The sequence below is a fragment of the Onychomys torridus genome, chromosome 14 (assembly GCF_903995425.1).
Source record: "Onychomys torridus chromosome 14, mOncTor1.1, whole genome shotgun sequence".
In the NCBI taxonomy this organism is placed as follows: domain Eukaryota; kingdom Metazoa; phylum Chordata; class Mammalia; order Rodentia; family Cricetidae; genus Onychomys; species Onychomys torridus.
The window spans coordinates 73,282,608-73,297,315 of NC_050456.1; the positions used below are offsets into that span (position 1 = coordinate 73,282,608).

The following is a 14,708-nucleotide window of genomic DNA, read 5'->3' on the forward strand; positions in this document are numbered from 1 at the left end:
GACTCAGAGGCAAAATGGTCATAAGGATCTCTGGAGGGAATGCTCATTAATGGGACTGCAAGTTCCAATTAGTGGTATGGCCCAAAAGGACCAAGGTGCAGAAAAACAGGGGCCTGGCTTTCCTCCCACAGGGTCCCCATTATCCAGCTGCCTGCTTCCTGCTGCATAGTCCTGCATACAAGCACACAAACACTTCCTTGCAAGTCCAACTTTGTCCTCTACATTGTCAACCAGGGGCTAAAAAGCCCTTCTAGCCATTGAAGAGGAAAAACAAGGCAGTATTTTCAGTAGACAAGGAAAGAAAAAGAGGTTAGGTGTAGTCAAGTGGATGCCAGAGCTGGGGCAGAGTATAGGGCTAGTTTTGGAATGGAGGGCTTCGCCATGTCTTTGTTCTTTATTCTCCCAGAACTCTTCATGCTGAAGCTCTCCATTCCCCCAGAATCTCAGGAATGCCCGTCTCTGGCACCCAGTGAGCCTCTAGCTCCTGCCCACCAGGAGTGGCTAGGGCAGAGCTGGAACAGGGCTTGGGGTATGTCTGGTGAGACAGAGGAGCCCCGTTCTGAGCTGCAGAGTATATCCACAACCTCAAGCTAGTTTCTGACTTTGACTCTCACAGGCACGGATAACTGAATCAGCTGTTCTAAGGAACCCTGTGCCCATCTTCAGAAAAGGACACTGTTCAGCGCTTGCGTGGCACAGGTGCTCAGTGCTTGCACATGCACGAGTGCATCCACACCCACGTGCCAGGAGTGTACTGTGTCTTCCCACCCTACAGTGGCCACCTCCATCTCTCACCCCATCCCCCAACAGGACACACTGATCTTGGCCAGATTTGCTTCAAAATGCTGCAGTTCAGATCTGCCCCCTCCCCATGGCATCCTCCTTCAGCCTCTTCTGGTTTTCAGACAAGGAGGCAGGGCTCTCTGATCCCTAAGGTCTTGCTGCAGGGCCAGACCATCTGTTCTAGTAGATAGAACTTGGGTCGAGGTTAAAACTGGGAGATGTGTTAAAATCTATTTCCTCACGTTCAAAGGACAAAGGTCTCTCGGCTGCAAATGTGACAAATTCAGAGACAAGATCCTGGGGGCTGTGTGCCCACTGGAACAAATGCCTGTCAAGCGGAGTGTTTACTGGGAGAAGATAGTTGTTCCTCTTTGTATCTCAACTTACTCTCTCTCTCTCTCTCTCTCTCTCTCTCTCTCTCTCTCTCTCTCATGGCTATGACAATGGCCAGTGAATATTACCACAGCATCCTGAAATGTTGTTTAGTGATGCAGCAGAAAAGGAAAATTAATTTCATTCATTGACAAGCTTGCCAATTTACTCATATTGACTTTTTGATGCCTGCACCACTGAAGGCCAAGTTCAGATGCTGTAAAGAACATCATTATTGTTGTCTTTGGCCATTGTGAGTCTTTGGGTACTGAGATATAGGAGGCTGTTTCTTCAAATCAGATAAGTCCTAAGGAATAGAATCAAGTGTATTTATATTTATCTTTTATATTAAAAACAGCCAAAGGCATTTTGAATAACATGTCTCTGGCTGCTCTCATTCCTACCCTCGATCCAATCATTGTTGAGTTCTGCCAATTCTATTCCAGAAAATCTGTCCCTTGCTTCTCTCCCTGTCCCTGCTACCTTTGCTATGGTTTGGGTCATTGCTACTTTATGCCTGGACTATTGCCGTAGCTACTGGCTTCTGATCTCCGACTTCTCCTCTCCCCGGATTCACGTTTCCCCCACATCCACGACATTGCCTATGAGTGTTCTGTGGCTCCCTCTGAGAAAATTTTCCCTTGCAAAGGCTATATAGTGAGCTTGCCTTGTCCAATCACCCCCACACCCTTTTACAGACTTGTGGATCCGTTAGAGGTCTGCTTCTGCATCCAAAGTGAGATCCCCAAGCTCCTTCATAGACATTGATCCTGGGTGAGCCTGAGAGACTGCTGCAGAGCCAGTGTGACCTGATGTGGCAGTCTGGCCACACCCAAGTACTCTCTAAGGTGCATTCCTTCCTTCCTAGGTCACAACTTTCTCCCCATTTCACCATCTCCAGGCTGACATGCCCCCTTCTCTGTAAATCTCCAACCCCAGCTGCAGACACCCTTTCTCCCCCAGGGCCTACAGCCCTCCACGGCTCAGGAGGGTGAGATTCTGTTTTCCCTTGCTGAAGCCACCTTTAGCTTGTCTCTTCTGGCTTCTGCACCTTGGAAAGGCAGCATGGGAGTTCAGTGGTGCCGATTTTGCTAACAGCAGTCTACGTCTGTACAGTAACTTGCTGGGTGTTCTGAAACAGTTTCAATTCTCAAAGTCATTTCCCTGATGAAGCTCTAGTTCTGTTGCGTGTTGGCCATTGGTGCACTGTGCAGTCAGGACACGGAGAGCCACTGGCCCTGGGAGGGGTTGGAAGGATCTCCAGTTACACGGACAGCTGACCATGAGGGATCCCCATGCTTTGCACATGACAGTGCTTTGACTAAAAGGACAGCAATGAAGACACCCTAAGTAGCTGTACACCCCAAGTTAAAACAGATGTACCTCAAGTATATCCCAGACTGCACCTAAGGGATGCCACTGAGCTACCTTGCCTGGGGAGGCAGAGGATGGGGATGAGTAAATGGAGCATCGATAAGTTTGCCCATGTGCCTAACTACCTTGTGAGGCAACCACGTCTTGAGCATAGTGGCTGGGAGAGTGGCAGGGGACATAGGAGGCCAGTGTTCACACCGCAGGAACTGCTCCATGAGGCCATTGCAGGGGGACTGGCCTGGTACAGGTTCCTTTCCCAAGTTCTGCCCTGCTAACAGTAGACTTTGGGCAAAGTCCTTCTATACCAGTCTTTCTGGCTGGTTTCTAGTTCAATGCTTTAAACAGAGCTCTATTCACAGTTGGAGCTCAGGGACCCTACACCACCTCTGCTGCAGTCTGTCTGGGGGAAAACATTTGAACCAGGTGTGGATTGGTTATTTGCGGTGTCCCCTCAAGTCCCACTGCTTCAGACCAATCCTAGGTGTTCTCTGTCTCTGTCTCTCTTTTGGTTTTTTGAGACAGCGTTTCTCTGTGTAGTTTTAGTGCCTGTCCTGGATCTCGATCTGTAGATCAGGCTGGCCTGGAACTCACAGAAATGCACTTGGCTCTGCCTCCCAGGTGCTGGGATTAAAGGCGTGCACCACCACCACCTGGCTGCTCTCTCTCTTTTTAAAACTTTCTTTTTATTTATTCTTGTGTCTTTCACATCATGTCTCTGGATCTCACTCATCTCCCACCCCCCAAATAAAACAAATAAAAGAGAAGAAAGGGAGGATCTTGTCATGGAAGCTGCAGTGTGATACAGTGAGTCACACAGTAAATCCCTTTATCCATACATTTTTACATGCAGGCGTTCATCGCAAAGAATCATTGGTCTGGTCTGAGGCTAGGTCTCTGCTACATCATCGATGTTGGCCCCTCACTGGGACTCTTCCTGGACATCCTGTTGCTGCCCTGTGTTGTGGAGATACTGCAGCCCTGGGTCCTCAGGATTGACTTCCCCCTCATGCTCCAGGAGATCACAGGGGTGGATGTTGGGGTGGGCCAACACATAACCCTGGTTCTGAGCCTGGGTAAGCTGCAGGGTTGGTCAGCCTGCCAGCTCTCCCCTATCTTTGCTGTCTTCGCCACCAGGGTGAGCTCTCCAGAATTGCTCTGGTTAATTCACCCTTTGCAGCATTGAGCAAGGGGCGGAGCCAGTTCTCCTGCTTTCAAGGCCTTTGGGTCAGCTCTCCCACACCTACATCTTCAGGGTCACCTGCACTGTGCTGCTGCCCAGGCAAGGTGCAGGGCCTGCTCGCCAGAGTGTTGCAGCTGGTGGGAGCCTCTTATGACCACTAGGCCTGCTCTCCCACATGCCTCAGGTGTTGATGGGTGGGTGGGGGGCATCCTAGCTCCCCCCTTTTCCCCCATAGATAGGGCTTCTCTGTATAACCCTGGATGTCCTGGAACTAGCTCTGTAGATAAGGTTGGCCTTGAACTTACTGAGATCTGCCTGCCTTTGCTTACCAAACATTGAGATTAAAGGTGTGTACCATCACTGCCTGGCTTACCCCCCTTTCAATCCTAGGCTCCTTAATTTCTGTTTTTCCATGGAGATACCTGAGGCATAGTCATTAAAGGTATGTACCACCACTGCCTGGCTTTTTTTTTTTTTTTCTTCTTTCAATCCTAGGCTCTTTAACTTCTGTTTTTCCATGGAGTTACCTGAGGCATAGTCCCTTCTCAAGAGTTTCTCTAAAGCTACCCCAGCCTTCCTGTGGGAGATACAGCTCCCCAAGGCCAGAAAGAGCCAGAGCCCACCAGTACAAGGCCTCATGGGCTTCTATCTTATAATGGGGGGATTATAGGCAGCGCCAGCCTGGGACTCACTAGGCCCCAGGAGAGCCATGGGATCCTTGTCATCAATTAGACGTCTGCTCTGCTTCTCCCCTTGGCCTCACACTCACAATCCTGGTGGGCTCTGGCCTCCACCCCCACCACTCACAGAGGTTGTTGGGATACCCCTCCATCTAATTAGAGACTCTGCAATTAGAACCAAATAGTACCCGGGAAAGTTTCCCCGGTGTGGTTCTGTAAATGTGAATGGGTCAGAGCAAAACAGGTTCACTAACATGAGAGAGAATGTCCTAAGAGGACAATGAACCGGAACATGGGTATAAAAGACAAGCACCAAGGACCAGGCACAGAGTGCCCTGGCTCTGTCCGTGGTGCTGACCACCTGCTGCCGGGGTCTTTGCTTCAGCTCTGTTCTGCCAGCAATAGAATTCTGGGGGATTTCTATCACAGTGGACCACCCTGATCACAACCTTCATGCTGTCCAGCCCCACCACTTCCCCTTGTCCAGATTAAAAACATCGGGACTCACTGTATGTTCACCCCCTCATCCCTCATGACTTCCTCCTCAGGGGCTGGTGACTCCAGGTCCAGCTTGCCTAGGAGTTTTTAGCCTACTGGTGGTGAGGCAGTGACAGATAGTGTGAAATAAAGAGACATTGGGTAGGGGCCGTCAGAGCCACGAAAGGTTGGGAGACAGAGAAAATCAGCTTTCTCTCACATTAGAGTTGCCAGGAGAGTCGCCTCATCTCCCTCCTCTTCCTCTTCTTCCTCCTCTTCTCCTTCTCTTTTCCCACTTCCAGTCATGCAGATTCCTGCTTCAAGGGTTTGCCTCTGTTCACCCTGAGTTGATCACTCTGCCCCCTGTCTGTTTCAGATGTCATGTACAATGCCTGTCTGAATGGTGACAGCTCATGGCAGGGGCTGGCTGCCAATTCTTTCTTTTTGGCCCCAAGCCCTGGGCTCTGAGAGAGGGATGACTCAGAAGACAGGCATTTGATAGGTAACTCCTCCCCAGTGCTGTCCCCCTGTGCAGATCCTGGTTCATCATTTGCCAACCTGCTCTGGCGCCATTCTTGAGGACAGCAGGAGTCCCTGTGAGGATTCTCAGCAGCCACCACACCACCTGCCCCTGCCCACTCCTCTGCTTTCGGGGTTCCTGCCACCAAGTCTGACCTCATGCATCTTGTTCCCTAGATGTTTTCAGGTGGGGAGAACAAGCTGTGTTTGGCCAGATACCAGAAGGAAACTGAGGCTCATGGTGGTAGTGGTGGCGGCGGCAGCGGCGGTGGGGGAGGGGGAGGACATGTTTTAGGGCTTATGGTCCTGTATGGCAACTTTCTCTTCCATTGTGAAGTACTTTCTAAACAGCCACCATTGCTGGGCTTTGACATTCTCCATTACCAATTGGAAAGAACTTTCTACCTCATTCTTGAGAAAAGATCTCTGAGTAGCCTTGGCTGGCCCAAAACTCACTATGGAGACCAGGTTGGCCTGGAGCTCCCAGAGATCCTGCCTCTGCCTCCTGGGTGGTGGGATTAAAAGCGTGTGCCACCATGCTTCCACCTCTGCCCATCTCCTCCTATATACTGGCTCCCTTCCTTCTCAGCCTCCACCACATCTTTACTTCCTGTGTCCTGGGTGCCAGGAAATCCTAGCAGCCCTGTGAAGTAATCATCCCCATTCCCATTTTACAGTTCGACATCTGGGGTCCAGCGAGGCAAGTGGCATGCTTTAGCCTGGAGTCCATAAAATGCAGCAAAGATGATTCAAGCCCACAGTGAGTCGGCTCCTCCGGCGCCTGAGATCCTTCATTATTGATGTCTAGGGAACATCTGGCCGTGTATCCAGAGCAACAGGCCTGTGGGAGGGAGCCCACCCTGTGATTTATTTTCTCTGCTGTTCCCAGGATATGTTTTCCCCTTTTTTTCAGAAGGCAATGTTGTCATATTCCCTCCTGAGGTCATTAGCCCCGACATAGGTTAAAAACAAAGTGTTTGTGTCCATCCATCTAATTGCACAGAAGCCATCAAACCCTCATTATCAGCGGCCTAATTATTTTGAAATCCAGCATATTATCCCTTTCAACAATTAGGCAGTGGATAAGCATTTGCCTCACCTGCCCAGGGAAGAGAGTAATCCTAGTGTGAGTGAGGTGGAAGGGAGGAGCTGGCTGCCTGGGAAGAAGTAAGCTAGAGACACTGACAGGCACCCTCTACCTGCCCCTGATTGTCTCCGTCCCAGCTTGCAAAGCACGAGTTTTCATTTTAACGAGCAGGGAGGAAGGTGGAAGACAACCAGTTGGAGAGGGCATTGTTACAGAGCTGGATCCTAATTGTCACCCTCCGCTTTCTGGACAAAAATAAAGTATTTACCTGGATGTGGTAACAACAACAACAACAAACAAAAAACAAACCAGCCAGAACCTTCTAAGAAGAGCTGCAAATCTTTGCACAAATTGCTTTGCTTGTCCACTGAGAGAGGTGTCCTTGTCTTACCAGGGCCCTCCCTGGTTTCTTCATGCTGGTGTGTTTGTCATTTGGCACTGAAAGTGGGTTGTGTGACTTGCCTTGCAGAGACAGGATCACTGTCTGCCCTTCACATATAGGGTGTTCGTGACAGGCCAAAGAGATCATTTCACCTACATGTAGCCTAGCTTAGTGGGGTTACTTACAAGAGCATGGGTGGCTGTAGGCTGCTGCATGGCTGGAAAGCACACCCCAGCATGGGCCACACTCATGAAATGTGCATCTGGAAACTTCCTGTGGTCCTTGCACACAGTTCGGCAGATCAGACTCTCCTCTCCTCTGCAATTGTTATGGCTTACATCATCTTTGGGAGTGGTGTGGGAGGCTTTGTGAATCTTGTAACTTTTAGGAGCTTTCTGGGCCTTGTGAGTTTCATTTACTTCCTAGGCCTTGTATGTTTACTTCCTTGTCTTATGTGCCTCCCTCCTTCCTCTAAGTAGGAATGTTTCAATTTGGAGAAAATAACCACGGGACAAAGAGACTTGGGAGAGTCTTGTGCTGAAGAATTTTGAGTGGTACTCTGAAATGGACTGTGGGTTTGGAAGATGTAGAGTAGGAGAAAGATCCTGGGGATTATTTTACTTAATCCCTTCATTCTATGGTAAGCAGGCTTGTTTGAGGAGCAAAACCATCTTCATGAGTGACACAGCGGTGTCCAGAACAAGGGGGTGGCAAAGACAGGTCAGGAAGTGGGGGACAGAGCAACCCAGGAAGGGATGTGCCACCTCACCTTGCTCTACACAAGGCCTTGTTTGGCCTTTGCGTGGGTTTTAGTGGTGTGATGTTTGCAGAAGTCATTTTCATGGAAGAGGAAACTGAGGCACAGAGTTTAAGCAGCATGTCCAAGGCTCTATATAGTGATTAAACAGCAGAGCTCAGATGATCCTTCCGTCTCATCTCAGGACCAAATGACTAGTGATGGGTCAGGCTGCCGTGCAGGCCATCTTCTGCCCGTCTGCAGACCCTTCTTGTTTCTAACAGGCCAGCACACAGAGGCCATTGTCAACATCAGCTCAGCAGCCCAGGGTCTGGCCAGCAAACGGCACTAACCACTCATCGCCTGATCCAGGGGTAAGTGGGCAGACGGTGCTTTAAGGCTGCACACAGTAGCAAGGGCACCCGATGGCTTTGGAAGGACTATGACACCAGGGATAAATCATACAGGAGGTTTAGTTTTGGGTCAGGAGAAGAGGCTGGAGTGGGACAAGGCTCACAGAACTGACTCAGATGCTTCCACACTTGAGATGGGGCTCTGAGAGGCCCGCTGTGAGCTGAAATAGTGTAGATGTATTTAACATACCTATGCTAGGTGGGAAGATGAATCTGACTGTCAGCTTGATGGGATCTAGACTCACCTAGAAGACTAGCCTGGTGAAAGAGCTTCTTGATTAGGTTAACTGACATATGGAGACCCACCCTAATGGAGTGGCAGCATCCGGCAGACTGGGGGTCCCAGGGTGAGTACCAGCATTTGTTTCTACTTCTTGAGCATGGATGCACCATGACCAGCTGCCTCTAGCTTCTGCTGCTGTGACTTTCTGCCTTGATGAAGTCTTTCTTTCTTCCTTGGGTGGACCTCTAGGGTATTTCTGTCACAGCACTGTGTTACTAGCACACTACATACTACGTGATAGAGGGCCAGGTGTTTTCCTCCTGGCTGTGGGTCTATCGAGGTACTGCAGTGCCTAGCACCGCAGACAGGGTTACCCACAGGTCACTTGTCTGTGAAGTCCAGTTTCTACTGATGCCATTGCTTTAGCAGTGCTACACAATGGGGCAATCAGGCTGAGACCATCTACAGGCACGGGAGGAGAACGCATCCAGCCTTGGGTCCCAGGCTTGTTCTGTCCCACTGAAGAGCACCTTCCTTCCAAGGAGGCCAAGGCTCTCCTCTCCTCGCTTGTGACTTGACCTAGCTGGGAGCTGTAGAGGATAAAGAGGTGTTTGACATATGACTGTGTGGCAGTGTTGATACACAAGGGAGAGGGGCACTGGAACATTTGCCTGTCTCTCACACAGTTAGGGGGTACGGTGACAAGAAGGATGGCCATTGTAGAGACCCACAGGGACTGGCGTCCAAAGAGGATGGTGGCACATGGGGCAGGTTTCCCTGTCTCCTTCTATCCTGGATTGAGGTCCATGACTCAACAAGGCTTGAGCTGCACACCTCAGGGTGAAACATCTCCATCAGCATTCAGGACACCCTCGGGTCTTGCTACTCTCTTGTGTGACTGCAGGGCCTGGCTAGTAGCTGATCAGAGAACTGCTTTGCAAAGGTGAGAACTTACTCCCCCAACTTGGGTTACGTTTTCAGTAGGAAATGAGACCAACAAGAGGAAGTTGAAGGCAGACCATAACACTGAGTGCAGAGTGTGGGGACGGGTGATAGCCATGAGATGAGGGCTCCCACAGGCTAATAACCAGCTGATTGCCAAGACCATCCACTCCCAGGTCTGGCTTTCCCCTGAGGACTGCAGGAAATCTCTAGCTCCTGCCTTTGTGAAGTCCAGAAACCAAACCAAACCAAACCACAAATAAGCTGTCCCAACTACCCAGGTTCCTGGGGCCTTGGGCCAGCCTGAGGGGAATTCAAGCTCTCACTGAGTCTTCCTGGCCTCCAATGAGATCCCAAGGAAGTGCTTTTCTTTTCTGCCTCTGTTTACATATCTGTAAAATGAAGACACATTGTATCTCCTATTGTGTTGGTGTTCTAGGCTGACAGGGTACTACAGAGGGCCTGGGACAGATGTTTGTGGCTTTCAGGGTCCCCAGGTATGCAAGCCAGGTGTACTAGGCCATGCTTGCTCTGAGAACTCTGAGAGGGTCTGGCCCAGGCTCTCCCTGAGCTTCGAGAAGCTCCTTTGGCTTGGGCTCAAGTGCTCCTGTCTGTATATGGTGAGGCCTTGACCTGCTTCTCTGAGTTGGCTTGTTTGTGGCACTGGCTAGCTCTTCAGGAGGGCCACGCCAGCTGTGGATTTCCTCCATTTTTACCTGGTCCCTTAGCCTTGGGAGCTCCGAGGCAGGGGGAGACACCCAGGGGGTTCCCTTGCCCCTGGAGAACTTGTCATGTAAAGAACGGTTCTGACTCACACATCTGCTCCCACGGCTTGCTCCCTAATGCTCTCTGTCTAAAACATGACAATGTAGGGTCCACTTGCCTGCTCAGAGCATATATCACGGGGGAAGCCTTTAAAAGAAAAGAAAAATGTCCTTGGAAAAGAAAAGACATTTGTTTCTAAATAATTGACCCTTAGTCCGGGTATAGTTGATACATGCCTATAACCCTGGCACAGAAGGGTCATTGCAAGTTCCAGGCCAGCCTGCTCTCTATAGTGGGTTTTGGGTCAGCCAGGGCTACATAGCAAGATTCTGTATTAAAAACAAAGTGAACAAACACATATGCAGTGTCTCCTCCACTGAGGTTTATTAGAATGGCGTTTCTGTGGTACCTTGTGGTGGCTGTTACTGAGTTTAGAGTGTGCCATCATTTACTGCAAGCTTTAGGGGAGGCTAGCCATGGTCTTTCCTGTTCTCCCCAAGCCCCACTTCCCCCTCTTCTTTAACCACTGGAAGTGGCAGGCTGGGGTCTGGGTGTTGAGACTTCGAAGCCTGTGTTCCGACAGCCGCGTTCAGGACACTTGAGCGTGGCCTTGGGGATTGGCAGCTGTCAGAAGGATCTGGGCACAGCAGTTATGTTGAAGGATCAAGTCATCAAAGTGGGCTGCGGAGATGGCACAGTTGGGAAAACGCTTGCCATGTAGGCCTGGTGACCTGAGTTCAGTCCTCAGCACCTATCCAAAAAGATTAGGCACTACAGTGTGTGTCTGTTATCTCAGGGCCAGGGAGGCAGAGACAAGAGCATCCCTGAGTTTGCTGGCCAGCCAATCCAGCTGAACCTATGGGGACTAGGATCGGTGAGAGACCCTGTCTCATAAAATAACATGGAGAGTGATGGAGGAAGACACCCAGTGTTGACCTGTGATCTCCACATGCATGCAGGGACACACACACACACACACACACACTGACTGCAATGTAGGAAAAGTGACTCTGAGTGTGTCCAGCACACTTTGAAGAGTGACACAAATGAAAACATTAGATAGCCCAAGGTGTGCACCTACATTGGGCTCCTGACCCACACCGTGCTGTCCAGACTATGAGCTGCTGGATCCTGGGTCTGTGTCCTGATGTTACTGGGTTTGAACTTGGCATCGTCAACTGGCCTTGGCCATCACAGCTTCCTTGTAAATTGAAGGTTAAACTGGCACATGCTCATCAGAGCTGCGAGGAGGTCACCGTGAGCCAATGTGTGGATTCAGAAAAGAGTCAGCGCCGTTGGCAGTTTGGCTCTAACCAATTCCCCAAACAGGGTATCCCATAGACGACAGAATTTGTTTCTCATGGTCCAGAGGAGGCCCAAGATCAAGGCAGTGGCAGATTCTGTAATCTGGCCATAGACAGCACCTTCTTATGTGTCCTCCCTGGTGGGAGGACTCTGGCTCACTGGGGCTCCCGTACAAGGGCTCCACCCTCATGACCTCATCTCATTCCCAAAAGTTACATCCCCTGTGACTGTCACCCTGCTCTCGGCACGTGATCTGGTCTTGGAGGCACAAACATTCAGACCCAGCAGATCTGTATGGAGGTGGCATCTGCTGAGATCATCATCAGCCGAGACTGGGGTGGGACCTTCTGTGCTCAGGGCTCTCCGTTGGAGCTGCAGGGGCAGCTCAGGGTCTGGTGTGAGACAGTGGTCCTGGTGGCACTTAGCTTCCAGAGTTCTTTCCTTACCCTTCCATGGAGGAGGTGTTCCAGGCAGAGAGGAATGATACACTTGTCTCTAATGGGACATGTAGGCTATCAATTGAGGAGAGAGAGAGAGAGAGAGAGAGAGAGAGAGAGAGAGAGAGAGAGAGAGAGAACAGAAGGGACTACAGAGACTAGGTGGATTGCCATTTCACCTCCACCTCTCAGTCACATCCACCTCTCAGGTGGAAAAATGGGGTCCTTCTCCTTCTACAAGCATCCCTCTGTACACAGCCACTTAGACTTACCTTCCTGTCCTAACTGACAGGCGTCTCCCTAAGCCAACATCCTGTCTGCCCGTGTTCCCCTGAGCATGCCCTTGAGTAGAGAGGATGCAGGCTCACCACTGCCCGCCTGCACTTGCTCTTAGTGCTGCCCCTGGCCGGCCCCAGAGTGGGTGTGGAGAAGCTGAACCCTGGGGTACACATGCCAGATGCTCAGGCTTTCAGCCCATTTCTGAGCCCACTGTGGGAAGAAGATACTCTGCCCTGACTGGTCCTGACAACCGTCTGTGCAAAGTTAATTTGATTCTAGCATGGCGGGGTGAATCTCCTCCCTCTTAAGCCTCTTGATGCCTCCCACAGTCAAAGCTTGCCAGGTGGTTGGGTAGAGAGCCGATATTCTCTGCCCTGTGGGATCCTAGACATTTCAGAAGGGGAGCGAAGGCAGAGGGTTCCTAAGAATGTCCAGCTTGATAGGAGGCCCTGGCATCCCCTGCCTTGGGATATTTGGCTGATAATGACCCATTCCCTCCTTTCCTCTGTTCCCCTCTCCCCAACAAGTGTCTGGATTGTTTGAACCACTGGTACATATCAGCAAATGAGGCCAAATGCAGTTTCTGTTCAGCTGCAGCAGATCGATGCACCAACACCCAGGTGATGGTGAGTAGGTAGGTCTATGTCCAAATGGAGCTGAGACCTGAGCCAGGAACAGATGCGGAAAAGTGGGAGTGAGTCACTTGAAGGGTGAGAAGGTATATGGTTTAGGGGAAATGTGAGGAAAGAACATTACAGAGAGCAGGTGTGCCCAGGGACGAGCCCGGTGTGATCCAGAAAACACTGGGAAGCTGGCATGTGGAGAGTAGAGACAGCCTGAGGAAGTTACAGGGGCCAGAGCACAGTGACCTCCAGAGTCACAGCTGAGGCTTGATATGGACAGTGCAGAAGGCCCGAGAACAGGGAGGCACATCTGGTAATTGAAAAGATGAAAAAAGTGATAATAAACTGCTCATTTGCAGGCGGCCGCCATGAGGGTAATGGACGGTGGCCAGGGAGGCCATATGCACTGGGCTAACAGAATTAATCACGGGCGGCGTGGCACAAAACACGAGTGACAAACACGCTAAGGCACTGAAAAACCGGGAGTGGGTTTTAATTTTAGGAGTAGTCTAAAACAATATGATTATGATGATAGCCAAGTTGGCCCCGAGAACGGAAAACCCAAATAGGACACAAATTAAAGTCATAAATAATATTTAATTTTCTATAGCTGTGCAATCTCAAAAGTCATATTGATGAAAAAGTTATTGGAATGAATCAGACGAAGACTCTCGTATGTCTGGAATATTTAGTGGACTGGAGAAATACTAGTAGAGGGGGAAAATCCATAACGCGATGTATGAGTCGAAAATTGAATGAGGACATTGTGATTTTCTGCTTGGATTTATTGAGCAAACCAAGAGTTGTATTTCCAGGGCCATTTAGCTAGATTAGGGAAAATAAGAGAAGACTGCTTTGTAAGAACTCATGATTAATGGCACACAATTCTTTTAAAGGAGTTTTGTAAATACTCCGCCTTGAAGACAGCATGCTCTCATCCGTTGCTGAACCTTCGAGCTGCCAGGGAGTTGAGGGACCCTGTCCTCTGTCACCAATGCTCCTCTTTTATGAATGTGGATCTTAAACTCACTGAGTGCACCTCATCCAATGTGTGCACAGAACTGGGAGGGGCTGGGGAGAGAGACACGGGTGTGTGTGTGTGTGTGTGTGTGTGTGTGTGTGTGTATGCTCCACAAGAGCGATTAATAATTGGAAGAGCACCATGTATGGATGTGAAATGTGCGAAAGGTCACAGTTGTGTACAGAGAAGATGGAAGGATGCAGAGGGGGGCAAGAAAGCAGACAGGAAGAGCAATGCCTGGCATGGGTGGAATGCACACCTGAGTTCTGTGCAAATCCTGGTTCTGTGCGAGTGTGCAAGGGCAAGTGTGGGTGTGAATGTGCAGATGTGGAGGCCAGAGGTCGTTCTGGATGACATTCCTTGGGACATAATTTATGTTGCTTTTTGTTTGTTTGTTTTAGATTTTTAGGATCTTTTAAATTTTATTGAAATTACATGTCTATATTAAATATGTATGTATATATATACATACATACATATTGGTTTTTCAAGACAGGGTTTCTCTGTGTGACTCTGGCTGTTCTGGAATTCACTTTGTAGACCAGGCTGGCTTTGAACTCGCAGAGATCTGCCTGCCTCTACCTCCTGAGTGCTGGGATTAAAGGCGTGTGCCACCATCGCCTGGCTAACATACGTATTTTTATTTATTTATTTATTTTTGGTTTTTTTGAGACAGGGTTTCCCTGTGTAGCTTTGCGCCTTTCCTGGAACTCACTTGGTGGCCCAGACTGGCCTCCAACTCACAGAGATCCTCCTGGCTCTGCCTCCTGAGTGCTGGGATTAAAGGTGTGCGCCGCGCTCGATTCGGCATCACAGATACTAAAACGTTGGAACGATACAGAGAAGATTAGCATGGCCCCTTCGCAAGGATGACACGCAAATTGGTGAAGCGTTCCATATTAAAAAAAAAAAAAAAAAGGCGTGTGCCACCGCCGCCGCTGCCGCCACCACCACCCGGCTTATATACGTATTTTAAAAACTTAACACATTTGTTCTTTGACAATTTCATACATGTATAAAGTGCATTTTAACTACTGAAACCTTCCCCCTCAACCCCTCTGCCTGCAGCCTTTTCCTACCCTCAGCCCCCTCCCACATCTCTACCTCCTC

The 14,708-nt window shown here is 49.8% G+C and overlaps 1 non-coding gene across 1 annotated transcript; it reads left to right on the forward strand.

The window, feature by feature from the left end:
• The first annotated feature begins 14,393 nt into the window (after positions 1-14,393).
• LOC118595868 lies at positions 14,394-14,502 on the forward strand. The gene has a single exon (XR_004946569.1). It is a non-coding gene; the product is annotated as a U6 spliceosomal RNA (small nuclear RNA).
• Positions 14,503-14,708: the final 206 nt, after the last annotated feature.